General features: G+C 51.9%; 1 protein-coding gene and 1 long non-coding RNA gene across 4 annotated transcripts in view; one reads left to right on the forward strand and one right to left on the reverse strand.

Moving 5' to 3' along the window:
• The window catches only part of EPS8L2 (EPS8 signaling adaptor L2), a 63,529-nt gene that overhangs the window by 843 nt on the left and 48,267 nt on the right, over positions 1-14,419 (forward strand). The gene's annotated exons all lie outside the window — the stretch shown is intronic.
• Positions 621-14,419, reverse strand: part of LOC310899882 — a 52,817-nt gene continuing 39,018 nt past the window's right edge. For 2 of the 3 annotated variants that reach the window (XR_014584723.1, XR_014584725.1), the window contains one exon: positions 621-11,536. This is a non-coding gene — a long non-coding RNA (uncharacterized lncRNA). The remainder of the gene's footprint in view (positions 11,537-14,419) is intronic. The other variant, XR_014584724.1, reaches the window with a different exon arrangement.

Raw genomic sequence — 14,419 nt, forward strand, 5'->3', positions numbered from 1 at the left:
TCGGGCTACCTGTGAGCTTTCATTCCTATTCCTGAGTCTGAGAGCTGCTCTCCTTCCCCTTTCACTTATTTGCCTGGAAAATGCCAGTGCAAACTCCACTGAGGACAAGGTTCAGGGACAAATGATTTGACTGACGTTATTTTTAAATATGAAGAATAACTCTGAGACAACACAGTAGTAAAATACAGTGATTGCCCTGCCACAATTAGGGCAGTGGAGGGGGTAACGCTTCTGGTGCCGGGCTGCTCTGAAACGCCGCATGAAGCGAGTGCGGTTACCGGGGGTAGATCTGTCGGTGGTTGCGTGGCCAAGAGCTATAGCACCAAGCTGCTTCTGTGGGCTCTGTCCCAAAAAAGGACTTTTTCTGGGTTAAAGTAATGACAGAGAGAGGCTCAGCCCCCCGCAGATGCACAGCAGCCGAAGGGGAGACCCACGCGGGGTTTTACCTGAGACTGTCGCATGCAGCGGGGCTCCTGGCTCTGTTTAGTCAAGTGATTGATTTTTGGGTTGACAAGGGAGAAAAATTAGTCATTAACACACATAAAGGGCAGAGGGATCATGGAGCCCTTTAAAACACAGCTGTGACGAGGGAGTTGGGATCCACTGTGGGAACATGTCTGTAAAGTGGCAAAGGTCATTGCTTCACCCTATTAAAAACAAGGTTAAAAACTGGTGTTTGGGATAACACAAACAGATGGATTAACCCCCGGGCCTGCTGTTGGGCCTGGGTTGTATCTGCTCTTGGTTTCTGCTCCTGAAGCGTTAGGAAGCAAGGCTGGTCGGGGACCTCTTGCTCTCTCGGCTGGATCCCAGCCCTGCAGCACGCACAGGAATCTGCAGCCGGTCCGGCGCAGGATCCGCTGCGCTCTGCGGGGCAGGATGGGTTTGTCATGTAAGGAAAAAAGTTACAGGGGCTGGGTCTGTTTCTGGGCACCTGAAAAGAAGTTGAGCACCAGAGTCATTGATCAGGAGATTGGTAAAGACCCAAGGAAGGGAACAGCTGTGAAAGAGCACTGCTGCTGTGCGCGCTCACATGCGTACTCCCCCCTTTGCTCAGTGTGATAAAGCAGTTTGCCAAGCTCTTGGACCTCAGCTTTCTGCCACTGTGCCTGTCACCTCCCAACAGCAGAGTGGGCAAACTCACCAGGACAGAGGTGAGCAGCCTCAAGGGGGAAATATCTCCTGGGCCATGGGCTCTGTATCAGGGGCAGAGAGCCTCTCTCCTTTGGTGCCCGCATTTGTTGACTGCAAACAACTCACCATCAGCTGGAGTGACAAAACCTGGCCCCGAGCCCAGCCAAGTAGGTCCTCCGGGTTGTTGCTACTGGGGCTCCATCCGACCAGCTCCTCGTCTGCATGGACCGGGTGCTTGCCGAGCCGGATGGCAGCTCGCCCGCGTGCATGCAGGTGCTTCGTGGAGAAGGCGCCGTCTGCGGTAGCATTAGCAGCAGCCACCATTTTGTAGGGTTGTCCTGCTGGGGCTGCCTGGCTTCAGGCAAGGGCATGAAGAGGCAGGGAGGGGTTGCACAGGAGGAACCCACACCAGCTAGCATCACTCCGGAGGAGTAACTGGGCTGTTCGTCCCAGCGAGGAGCCCCCACTGAGATGGATGGCCTCAGGGCCAAGTCTGCAGATGTGTGCTGGCATCTGACCCTCCACCAGATAGCTTTGAATGTGCTGGAAAACAGAGAGCTTTTCGTAGGGCCACAGGGAATTCAGGCTGGAAGCATAACTTCATAGGGACAGCGATTCAGAAGAGACCCTAATGCGCTGAAGGACTTGGGAGGTTTCAGTCCTTCTGGTAGACAAAGAAAGGAGTGAAACAGGAAATATACGCATTGGCTTGTGTGGGCTTGAGAAACATCCATATAAATAAGTCCGGGTGCAAAGCCTGAGCGCGTGGGGGGAGCCTCGGAGTATTATTCCCCGAGGGCTGGGTCCTGGGGCGCTGCTTTGGAGCCATCTCCACCACACTCTCTTGCTTTCTTTCTCTCTTCCATGCCATGGTCTCGTTCTGCGTGCTGTCAGGGCAGGTTTGTGGTTTTGACGAGGACTCAGCCATCTTCTCCTTGTGCGGGGCTGATGTCTGGCCTCGTGTCTGTCTTACAAAACGGCAGTCAGCAGGTGTCTTTGCATGGCAATTAGCCTATGAGTTTGATGTCATTGGCAATAAAATTCATCACCTTCTAAAAATACTCGAGCCTCACCGGCCTTCCCTAGCGTGTCCCAGGCAGTGCACTGACTTTCTGGAGCAGCAGCGATGGCTTCCCGCGCTGCAATAAAGCCTTCTCGGCAGCAGGGTGTCTTGCGGTGAGCAGCAACGCGCACGCAGTACCGGGAAGGCCTGGCAGCACTTGACTTTTCCAGCATGGCCTCCTGAACCACCCTGCTTTGGCCAAGGTTCAGCAGGTGCCCAGAAAAAAATACCTACCTGCCTACCCAGGAGGTATTCCAGCCTCCCACTCGAAGGGAGGGGAAGGGTGGTAGCTTCCAGAAACACTGCCAAGAGGGACTCGAAGGGAGTGCCATGATCACGGAGAGACGATCCCATGCACTGCTGTCATTGAGCTGCTCCTGCGTGGACGGGGCCACTTCTGCACAACTGGGAGAGCTTTTCCCCTCCCAGGGAAGTGGGAGGTTTCCTTTTGACCTGGCTGGGGATGGCACTGCCTGCAAACTTGAAATACACGGTGCCACAGGAGGTTAACCAGAAAAGCTCTGGTGTTTTTATTTCCTGGTAGTTCAGATAAATCAGGAAGAATCACAATTAGGAAGGGTGTGTAGCTGGGAGCTGGACCAGTCTGGAGACCTTCCCCATTCACCTGCACTGCAGTTCCCCAGGAGAGCCCAGCCCGTGTTCCCATTCCCTGAATGCTCCCAAGGGTTTTATTGCGATGTGCTCACCACCACCGAGGTCCCACCAAGGAAGCAGACCAAAAGCTTCCCCAAAAGCTTGCCTTCTGGACAGCGGGCACACATGCTACCTTCCTCCACTGACCCTGTGTTCGTTCTGGGCTTGTTGTCACGAGGAAGGAGTCTGTGTCCCGTGGGCTCCCATAGCAAGGAGGGGCTGTGCTGGGGCTGTTCCCAGTTGTGGTGGTGGGACGGGGATAGGAAGAGGGAGCCAAAGGTGGGGACTCACAAGAAGGGGGCAGCTGATAGGATCTGGCAGCAGCCCTGGCTGCTATGATGGGCAGGCGTGGCACAAATGAGCCCTCGTGGCTCACTGGCCTCCAGCCCAGCCTTGCCCTAGGTGAAGGCGGCTCCTTCGACGGCCAGTAGAGCAGTAACACTCCACATTAGGTGGGCTGGGGTCTTCAACACCACCTTGAAAAGAGCCAGCAAATGCTTTCTTTTATTTGGTTTCCAGCTGGGGTACTGGCACCTCAAACCTTTTCATAATTTGAATTTGTTTGAATTTTGTTCTTCCTACTTCCTTTTTTTTTTTTTTCCTCGCTGTCTTATCAGTCTGAGCCTGTCCAGATTTATATCCTACAAAGGTAAATTGCAGACCATTTGAATGTCAATAAACCAAAGTTCAGCCACCCAGCAGTAATGCTGACCATTGCTAAGTAATTCAGAAAGTAAAAAACTGCTGCTGGCAGGATGGTGATTAAATCAAGCGAGCAGACACAGTCCAAGCCAACACCAGCCTCCCCCAGACTGTTTACATGCAGCTTCCCTCTCGCTGAAGATGACCAGAAGTGGGAACTATTTGGGAGCCGATCACTGAGCTTCAGCAAGGAACAGGGTGCCACTCACTTGATGCTCCTCGCGGTGGTTTTCTGAGACGGGACAAGGTGACAAGGTGCCCGTGCTGGCTTCACACCAGGGCTGTGTCTAACTCAGGAGCTCTCTGTGTGTTGGAGGCGTTGGCTGCTGGGAGAACTAGAGCTGCCACCCAAGCTGTGGGCTCACTTAGATACCTGCACCAGCAAATACAAAGCAAAACCCAAACCCTAACCCTAACCCACCTCCTTGCTGAGGATAAAGCAAGTGCCTTGTCCTTTACTGCTGCTCGCTCCTGGTTGCCGCCAGCAGGACTCCTTCAGGGTCACTCCTGGTGACCAGCAGGAGATGGTTGGCAGTGAGGAGGGTGCTGGTAGGTGCTGGTCCTTGGTCCAGGTGTGGCTCACAGGGAGTCATGGAGGCTTGGGGCTTGGGCCAGAACTGGGACTCATAGATATGAAATCCTCCAAGCCAGGTTTGAGGCTTTCAATGGTAACTGTATGGAGAAAGAAGCAGCGACTCTGCCTTTGCTGTGTCTGTGCTGAAGATAAGCACTGAGACATCTATTTGCCCTAGCCTGAGACACCCCTTTCATCAGTAAATTCACTTTATGAAAACACTGAGGAGAGGGGAAGAGAGAAAGGTAATTGCACCCACGACAGCCCTTAATAAATCACAGGCTGGAGCCTGCTCTCATTCCTGACACTGCTGCCTCTTAATTATAGCTGTGTTCATCTGAGGAGACAGAGTAGGAGAGCCAGGCTTTATGCAGAAGGGAGCACTAATTAAAACCTCTCTGTTCCCTAGAAAGATATTTATGCTTTCCTCTGGGGAGGAAGTGAATGGACTTGTTCCCGGCCATTCCCGCAGGTTAATCTGTAACACTGACTTTCACACAGCAAGGCAGTTCGTCTTGTTTTCAGTACCCGATGCTCTTGGCATTGCTTCTGGGTCGAGATATGGGACTTTCAAAACTCTCTGAAGAAGGAAGAGGAGCAACAAGCATCCAGATAGCCTGTGCAGGTGTGGGTGCTGCTTGTCCGGTGTAAGGTTTGGTATTAGGGGCTGGCTCCCCAGTTGTGCCCTGCTGAGACTCCAGCCCTTAGTATCTGACACGGGCAGCACTTCTGTGATGAAGCCTGCCCCAGCCTGCACCCAAGCAACACTGAGAGATGAGCCTCTGACTGGAATTAGATGGACCTCAACAGGCTGGATCCACGCTCAGCTCCACAGGAGAACAGAACCAGGCCCCTCGGGCTGGCAGGGGACGGAGCCTTGCAGCACCAGGCACCTGCAGGCCAGCATCCCGAGCGGATCTCCGGGTGGTGATAGTACACGACTGTGCTGACACAAACCCTTCCAAATTGCAGGAGGACAGTAGTACCTCTGCGACATGGGAGCAGCAATTTGCCCCACTGAAGTCAAAGCGCTGGTTCCTAAATGGTCCAAGACAGCAGTTTTCAGCTGGCCCTGCAGTGCTTCAGTAACAGAGGCTGGTGAGGGGAGAGCCCAGTCCAGCATCTCGGCATAAGCTCACTCCAAGCAGGCACTCAAACGAAGCCAGAGCAGGTTAGACATGAATAACGTGGGGAGCATGTTTGTTTGTTTTGTTTTGTTTTCAATAGAAGTGGGGAGAGAAAGTGTGCCATAAAAGGCTCTCAGGGTTGATTGCAGATCCACAGCACTGTCAGGTTTGTTGCTGCTGTCAGTTGCTACTGCTTGAATAAGTTAAAAAAAAAAATAAAAAATTCACCAACTGACAAAAAAAAAAAAAGCCAGAAAAGCTGCAGCTTAGTCAGAAGAGCTGCTGCACTGACCTAGGTGAGAGCAGGTTGAACAGGATAAATTGAAAGCAAATGTACCAGAGCTGTGCTCGTTGCTGGTCTTTGCCAGTAGGAGCAGGTAACACCCTAGGTGTGGTCAGGCCATCAGCTGCCTGAGCAATCCTCTCACACGTGGAAGCACCCTTCTTCCACTGCTCCTCCGCTCTGCTGCTGTTTAAAAATAAAGAAGGAAGGGCTCCCTTATATGTGACTTAAGTTACGAAACTCCCAATACTCTTCAGCTTGGAAGAGACAGAGCTGAGGTGCTGCTGTCCTCGAGATCCGCCATGCTGCCCGTGGCATGGAGACAGTGAAATGGGAACAGTTGTTTACTGATAACAGAGCCGGGGGGCATCCTGTGAAACCGGCAGCTGGCGAGTGTGACGCAGACAAAAGGAGATGGTTGAGCTCACCACGCAGAGCTGAGCTGCGGAGCATCTTGCCGCAGGTGTTTTGGGGTGTCAAAAGTTTAGATGGGTAGGACAAAGTGCAGTCGGACAAATTCACCCTGACACCCGCATGGAGCTGAGCACAGGGGAGGGGGAGAAGCGATGGGCCACACCGTGTCCAGGCAGCTGCGTCTGGCCCCAGCCCCAGCCACTGATCGGTGGGAGGAAATGTCGTGTAGGTTTAATCACAGCCTAGGAAGCGAGGGCTGAGGGTGGCTGGATGAAACAAGCTGAGCGCTCAGCTCCCGCCTGCTGCAATCACCTGCAAACTAGACCAGACAGGTCCCCAGAACATCTGCCCCACACCTGGCACAACTCCAAGGAAACTCCTAATCTCTGCTCCCTGCCTGCCAAGACCTTGTAAGCCAACGGTCAAAGGTTAGGAGAACATCTAAAGCACTGGTGAAGACAGCAGGGCCGATCTGGGCTGTCACCACTCTCGTCAGTCCCTAGTGTTTTCCCTAGAGCACCGTGTGTGACGCTGGCTCCAACACAATCTGTTCTTGGCCAGATAAGTGCGAATAGCTGCCAAGATGCTGCATGAAGAATCCACTCTCCACTGCACGGGTGACTGCCACTCAGGTCCTCTTGTCTCAGCATCCTGTCCCCCAACACCTCGAGCGAAATTAGGACTTGGTTAGCTCAAAACACCCAACTTAGCAGTAGGCCCACGCTATGCTTTTGCCACAAGTTGGTCCTACAGAGCAGGACTGATGAGGACCTGGCAGAAGAGCGCCAGGAGTAGCACTTTGTCATAGCCCAGCTGAGCCCCACCAGGGCTGGGTGTGCTGAAAGAGCATCTTCAGGAAGCGCTGGGAGCAGGAGGGCTGCTTGTCAACCAAGGTCAGGCCAGGACGGGTAGTTACTGAAAGAGCTAAAAATTATATTTAATATAATTTTATCTACAGTTGAGGGGAACTGTGCAGGAAGTTTTGCTACCAGGGTGGCATATCTGCTGTTCAGGAAGGCTGGTGTTTGCTCTGGTGCAGGATAAATGCCTTTGGTTTCTCAGAGGCCCCCTGTCCCTCTCAAAACTACATGTATTCCTGTGCTTTTCTGGGCTACCTGCCCCTCCCATCAAAGCCTGCAGCTCATTGAGTGATCAGCATACCCTAAAGACAGTCAGGCTGTCGAGGAGAGCTGGACTCTGCCTTAAACCACAGGCTGTAGAAAGCAGCACCTCTGCTTCCTTCTTCAGGTGTAGGAGAATCCACGCAGCCTGCATTGGCACAACGGTGTGCCATCCTCTGACAACCCGAACCCCTGTACAAGGAGGTTGCCCACCTCCTTGCATAAAAGGGCTTTCTTGCTCAATCCCCCTCTCCCCTTTGAGGATCATGGGGTAATTCAGGTCAGCAAGGACCTCAGGAGGTCTCTAGCCCAGCCAAAGCTGGGTCAGCCCTGAAATCAGGGCTTTACCTGATCGGTTCTTGAAAATAAAGACTGGAGATGGCATAGCCTCTCTGGTAACCTGCTCCATAGTGCTGAGCTTCCCACAGCAGAAAGCGTCTCCTTTGTGTCTGCCTGCAGAGCTTTAGTCTTTTGGGACTGGAAATGCCTGTGCCAAGCCCCTGTGGGCACATGGGAGCAGCTGATGAAGCCTTTCCTCTTCAAGACATTGCAGGAAACTCTTCTATGCCCTTTCCGGCTCTGTTATCACTCCTGGTTTCTTGTAATCCTCACGGACTCTCATCCCAGACCTCTGCTGCAGGGACCGAATATGCTTTTCCTCTTTGCCCAGCAGAAGTGTAATTTTATTTTATTTTTTTCAGTGAGATTGTTAAAACATTTCTGCACTGTAAGATTAGAAACTGCCATTTAAATTCTTTTGATAAACCCAACCACACACATCCTTCTATTCTAAATGAAACAAAGGGCAAAGGGAACAGATTTTTTTTGTTTGTTTTTGGAATGATCTCTCACGGGACTGTTCTGGTTACTGCGTAATTGGCTGTTTGTGCTGCAAAATCCCGCTCCTGCAGGCCTCATCCCCAGAGCCTGGTAGCTTTCAGATCACAGATGGTTACGCTGAGAAAGCCCAGGGTTTACCAGCATGCATGCAGGAGGAGGCTCCACATTTGGCAGTGATGCTGGCTTGAAGCATTCTCGGCCACTCGTGCTCCTGTGACTCTCCTTCGTTGTCCTGGCACAACAGCTCGTGGGGCTGGGCTGTGAGTCAGGTCCTGGAGCTGATCCGGCTGGAAAATGAACCAGCGAGGTGAAAAAACGTGTGTGTCTGGGGGAATGGGTTTCAAGTCCTATTGGTTCCTGCTCTGGGTCACAGTGCTCCTGCACACACTTGCTGGGGGCCACCACCTTGGTGGGCAGGGACAGCAGGGAGGGTGGGAAGTGCTGGAGCTGCTCCTGGAACCAAGACTGTAACTTGTCACCGTACGATGCAAATTACTAAGGGGGAATCAGGACCACTCGCTCATCTTTAGCCCAGGCCTCAGCGTGAAAGTCAAGCAGGAGCTTAAAGCAGGAGAGAGGAACTACCAGGAGAAGGTGGCTGTATCCTAAGTCATCCACAGGGGCTGATACGAGGAACATCTCTAGGAGACTGCCAACAAACACTACAGTTAGGTCAAGAGGACAGCATGACACGGTGCTTAAGAAGAGGTTAAAGAGAGTAGGCAAGGAATGAGCCCATTTGTGTCACCTGCCCTTGTGCCCATCCTCTGTGGCTTTCCAGGCACCAAGTGCAACTCTTCCCCTGACAGCCATCCGCTCTTCCCAGCTCAGGCACTTGCCCTGCACCTCTCCTCCCAGCCACAGGAGCTGATTCTACCGCAGCCTGCAGCTCTCTCTTTGTGAGACCATACAGTTTTGTTATGCCATTTTTGTTATTTGCCCTTTCACCCGTGGGAGCAGAGCCCTGCAGGGTCTAAAGGATGTGCTGGAGGATACACAGGAGACCTGCTGCAGACTGGCGAGCTGAAATCTCATCCCTGATGTGCAGTTTGTCTTATGCAAGGAGCAGGTTTTCTGCACAGAGTTTCTGGCAATAGCACCTGGCTCTCGTTCCCTCACTGTTTTCAGCGCCTGTGCATCTCGTCTTTTGAATCCGAAGAGGGAGCAGGGGTATGACACACCGTAACTGGCAAGAGCAATCTGGGCAGATTTGTGGAAAACATAAATAGACACAGGACACGGAAAAGCAGATCCCTGTTCTGTGTAATCCCAGTCCCACCATCAGGGAACCTGAAACTGCTCTGCAGAGGGGTGGTTTATCCATAGCCAGTCATCTCCTGACTCTCTGTATGTTCTCTGCTTCGAGAAGCAGGTTTCTTATACTGGGCAGTGGTGACAGCAGAAACAGCAATGCCTGTGATGTATGATATGGCTTTGCCAACCTGCTTTGAAAAGCAACACCCCCTACTTTAATAATTTTCACTCACATTCTGCCCTTATTCCTTCATTTGCAAACTCACCATGTAAAAGAGGCTATCCTCAGAGCAGAGCATGGAAGTTTGGTCAAATATTTTCTGACAGAACACATTTTGCATCAGAAATCACCATTTCAGTTCCTAGGGGGATTCTGCAGGAATCCAAAAATCTCAACGTTTCACAGGAAAAACAAATAAATGACTGACAGCCAAAGCACATTTTGATGAACTCCTGTTTCTGCCTTCCAGGGGTCACCAGAAAGTGACACTTGATAAGAGAATCCCCACACCTTGCCAGCCCAAAATTTGACCTGAGCCCTGTCACGTCCCTGGTACCGTGGTTGCCACCAAGTCACTGAGCTGGTTAAACTGATGTCAGCTTGTTTTCCTGCAGTGACACTTGTACCGGTGCTCCCACATGCCAAGTTTTAGCTCAAATGAATTGTTCGTAAGTGGCCAAAAATACACAGGACAGGATATGAGTAGGAAGCATAAAATGGGGTGGGAAGAGGTGGCAACGAATGCTGTCGTGATTAGGCTAAAGAGGCTGGAAAAACCTTAAAACATCAAATGCGATTTTCAAGAGATGAATCTCCCTTGTATCTTCTGCCCTACCTTCCTGGCCAAAGTCAGAGGGTGAATTTTAGAGCAGGAAATGAAAATTATTGATGCATTAGCTTCCCCCGAGCCCAAAGTGCTTTAGGCAGACATTTGCAAAAGGAGTAGGGAGCAGTGTGGAACAGCTACTTGCTGGCACAGGCAGAGGGAGAAAGGCTGCAGTCCTCTCCCTTTCTCTGGGGAAAGATCTCGTGGTGTGACCTTCTTACGCAGGGAAAGAAGCATTCCTTGGTTCACAATTACCCATCATGTTCTACATCTTGCTGCAACCCCAGGGACTTCAAGACAACCATACTGGAGATAAACCGAAGATGAACACGGTCCCAAAAGTGACTCTCAGCCTAACAACAAACTTCTCTCAGCTGCAAAAAAAAAGCTCTTGACACACTAGCTGCCCTGCTGCACACCTGAACCTCTGCCAGACAAATGAATCAGCACTTCAGGGAGTGACCAAAAACACTCTTCCTTTAGGAGGAGGCAGTGGAAACGTCCATCGATCTCAACGCCCCTGTCTTACTCATGAATCGGTGGCGTGCAGGAGTCTGTTTACAAGGCAAACTCCTCCTGCCCCTCCTGAGGGTTTGTGAGGGACCAGCCATGCCACCCAGACATCCTCCCCTGAAGCATTTCTTCCCTGTCCAGGCTGGCACTAGCCAGGAAAGCAATGTTCAGGTTTAAGTGTCATGGTCCTCCTGGGGCTAAGGCCTTTGCTGGAAAAAGTGTGGAAAATGCATTTGTCTGCCAAATTTATCTGTTAGGTCACCTGTAAAAGCAGTAGCTGCAGAGGCTGGCTTGTAAGGATTGTACGGTAGTAGGTGGGATCGCAGCATACCTACACATTAGAGCAAATGTTTAATGAACTATTAATGCACTCGGGTAGTCAGCCCAAAGCAATCACCACTGCAGTGGCCAGTCACTCACCAATCTGCACGGCTGCGACTGGCAATAAACCACGGACACCCCTGGGGGATAACAGGGACCACCCAGGTGACAGTGTGGTGTCAGGACAGTCGGCTGGACAAGCTACTATTTCTGTAAGAAGTGGTTTCACTTTCCTTTCTTAAAGTCCCAGCACAAGGAAGAACAGCTCATTGTGCTCTTGATCAGAGCCTTAACACCACTGCGTGAAACAGCAGGGACGCAGCAGGAACCTTCTCCTACACCTTCCCCATCGCCCCGGCTGCTAGCCCATCCTGCCACACCGGTGCCAGCTCTGCTGGCAAAGCCTTCAAAGTCCTTCTAGCCTGGAAAAGCCAAATGAGAAAGGAGAGGTGTCCCTGTTGTGCAGTGAGGAGCACGTGAGGACCAGCTCTGGGAGTCAGCGCCTGCAGCCAGCAGACACCAGCACGCTGCCAGCTGCGCACAGGGCTTTGGTGCTTTGCCTGGAGACAGAGGCGATTCAATGCCCTCCTTCAGGCTGGGCTGGAGCAGAACAGGGCAGCGCCTTGGGCTGTGATCCGTCCTGCTCTGGAACATGACACACACGCAGTCACTCCCTGTTTTTACTGGCCTGACATCCGAGTCCTGATTTCTACACAGAGAAAATAAAAAGGATCCCTTTCAGCAACAGAGGCGCAGTGTCAAATCCTTCCCCCTTCTGAAAATCACAGCTCTAACCCCCTTGCTGCCCTCTAACCCCCTCACTCCCTGCCCGACTCTCTTCTCCCAATGCCCCATGTGCCAGCAGCTGGACAAGGGGACAGCCTTTGCTCGCAGGAGGTGTGGGCACAAAGGAAACCAGGCCGGAGGAAAAGGCTACAAAATTCCCCACACCACTCTTCCCTTCCTGGGAATCCTAAGGAACTCGTGTTGCATTTCTTCCCAGGGGACTCACAGCACGCTTTGTCCCATTGGGATAGTTTGGAACTAGGATCTTTTAGTATACGCCATTTTAAAGAGCCTTCATACAGCATGCACTCCTCTGCCTCCCCCCATGTTTCCAAAAGCATCTATTAATACTTGGCACGCTATTTCTGGGCTGGATTCTGAGGCTTGCAAAACCGCAGCCCAGGCACAGGTAATGCTCAGCTTGGCAGCCCTGGAGGAGCCGAGCTCGGCAGAAGCAGCGAGCCCAGGCCTGCTCTGTGCTTTTCCGTGGTTCTGCGGGGTTTCTCCAAGAGAGAGGAAAAGTGTGAATTCAGGAGCTGTGACTCAGCCCCGAGACTCTGCCCACACTTCTTTCAGAGGGGCAGCAGAGGTGGAGTCAGCTTCCAATTTTTGTCCCAAGATCCTGGCGATTGTGGCTATTTGTGCGTTCTCCCTGGATATTTATAGGGCAAGGCACTGTCTAGACTTGCTTTTGGTTGTTTCTTTAAGGGGAGTTTTACCTCCTGGCAGGAATATAAAAGCTCCTAGTTTGGTTCAGCTTGTGCGGAGAGCCTTCCTCTGCCACACCGGCCTCTGTGGGCAGCCAGAGCCTCCAGCCCTGCCTGGGCTCCTGACCTGGGCCTCCACTAAGGGCTGTTTGCAGATCGGCCACGGACTGCAAACAGCCACACACGCGTGCGTGTGTGTACAGGTGTGCTGCAGGGGGATGATTTCCCATCCTTTCCCTAGGTGATCCGTGAATCTCACATTGGGAATTTGTAAATATTGGCACTTCTGCTCCACGGTATCAGTTTGTGTTTCTGAGCATTAACACAAGCTTCCATTTCAGCCCCGTGATGGATCAATAGTGCAGACAGCAGATGTGTCGCCTCCAAACTCCTAGTGCAAGCTGGCAGGGCTGTGTGGCCCGCAGGGACCGCTCATGCCAAGCCCAACTGCCGGACAAGCGTGCGGGTGTTCCCCTCTCGATGCTGGGAAGTAGGCCTGTTTTCTCAGGAAATACTTTTTAAGCACAAGTTGTTGTTTCTGAGGAGGTTGGTGAACAAGGCACTGGCTCCTCGGTTGTGATCCTCAGTGATGGGTATGAGTCTTATCCCATTTGGGCTGAGCACAGAAGGGCACGGCATATAAGAAGGGGAGAGACTTAAAAAGCAGCAGTCAGGGCCCATCAAAGCAGAGGGGTGGCTATAGATTGGAGGTGTCTTGGTCTAAAAGAGCTGCTCCCTGCTTCTTCCACGGAGGCTGAAGAAGATTTAGTTCTTCCCTACGTGGGCCTATGTGTTCAATAGCTATACAGTGAGTAACACACCAGTCCCAGCTGGGATTTGGCTAAATCCACAACATCTTTCTGCCAGCAACTGATGTCACTGACCTGCTGGGCTGGGTTGTATTTATCTGGGTGCTTGTCTTGTGGAGAATCTCTGTAATGTGAAAAATCCCATGTGCAGAGCAGGGAGTGTTCCTTGCAGGCACCCAGCAGGCTGTACCCACTGCCTGTGACTCTAATGACTGTAACACCTACGTGCTGTGCGTACCCTGATGCTATGCACGCATTCGGGCTCACCTCTTCCATAGGGGCTAGCATCTTCCCAAAGCAACCCGTGATCTTGAGTGGCTCTATCACTGCGAAGACGAAAACTTGAAAGGGTGCCACGGGTAGGATGGAGGAAGCAAAAAAACAGGACTCATTGCTTTCCAAAACATGGGGCTCTGTAAAGACATCTCAAAGAGGGCAGATAATAAAGGAGACTCCCAGGGAGTCTCTGAGAGAGATTGGTTGGATGCTTTTCCCTTCTCAAAGCAGGAATCACCAGCAACAGGTTCAAATGGAGTTGTGAAGTTTGGACTTGGTCTTGCTGAACCACCTTGACTTGCAAGGCCTGATTTGAAAGATGGGATTTGGAAATTTCAGTCTTAAGAGGAAACAAGAGCCTTGTTTCCTTGCTCTTACAAAGCAGCAACAACAAACATAGCATGTTCACTTGCTTCTTTACTCTGGATATGGGTTTCTCCTGATGCTATCTGACTAACCCAAACATAGGTTTTTTAGGAGCATATGCTCTTGGAAGAGACCCTACAGAATAGGTTTGAGTTTCTTCCAGTGAGGCCTGCCAGACTTCCTTACTGGCAGGTTCAGAAAAGCAACTGAAGGCAAGAGAAGGGTGGGTCCTTCATAAGGATGCTGGACCAGGACACAAGAGACCCAGGTTAAATTCTCAGATTTGCTGCAGGCTCCTGGGTTACACCCCACAAGCACTTTAGAGAACTAAAGCAGGCCATGTGAATTTACAGCTCTCGGGTGCCCCACGGGGTGCACTGAGCACACACCGCAGAGCCTCCCCAACACCACAAAGCTGTTTTGTTAGTGGGGTGGCGTGGGATGTAGCCCCTTCTGTCTGCCAGCTCCTCCCATATGTTACCACAGCAGGCAGGGCAGATGATGGGAGCTGGAGGGACACTCACAGGGGCCGTCTGGAGCGTGGACGAGCCAAGCAGCGCAGGACAAGTCCTGCCACAGTGCTGTGCTCCCCTGCTCTTGTATACATGACAAGACTTAGCTCCGCAGGCCAGGCTGTCAAACAGCTTT

This window comes from Anser anser (assembly GCF_964211835.1).
Source record: "Anser anser genome assembly, chromosome: 5".
Lineage (NCBI taxonomy): Eukaryota > Metazoa > Chordata > Aves > Anseriformes > Anatidae > Anser > Anser anser.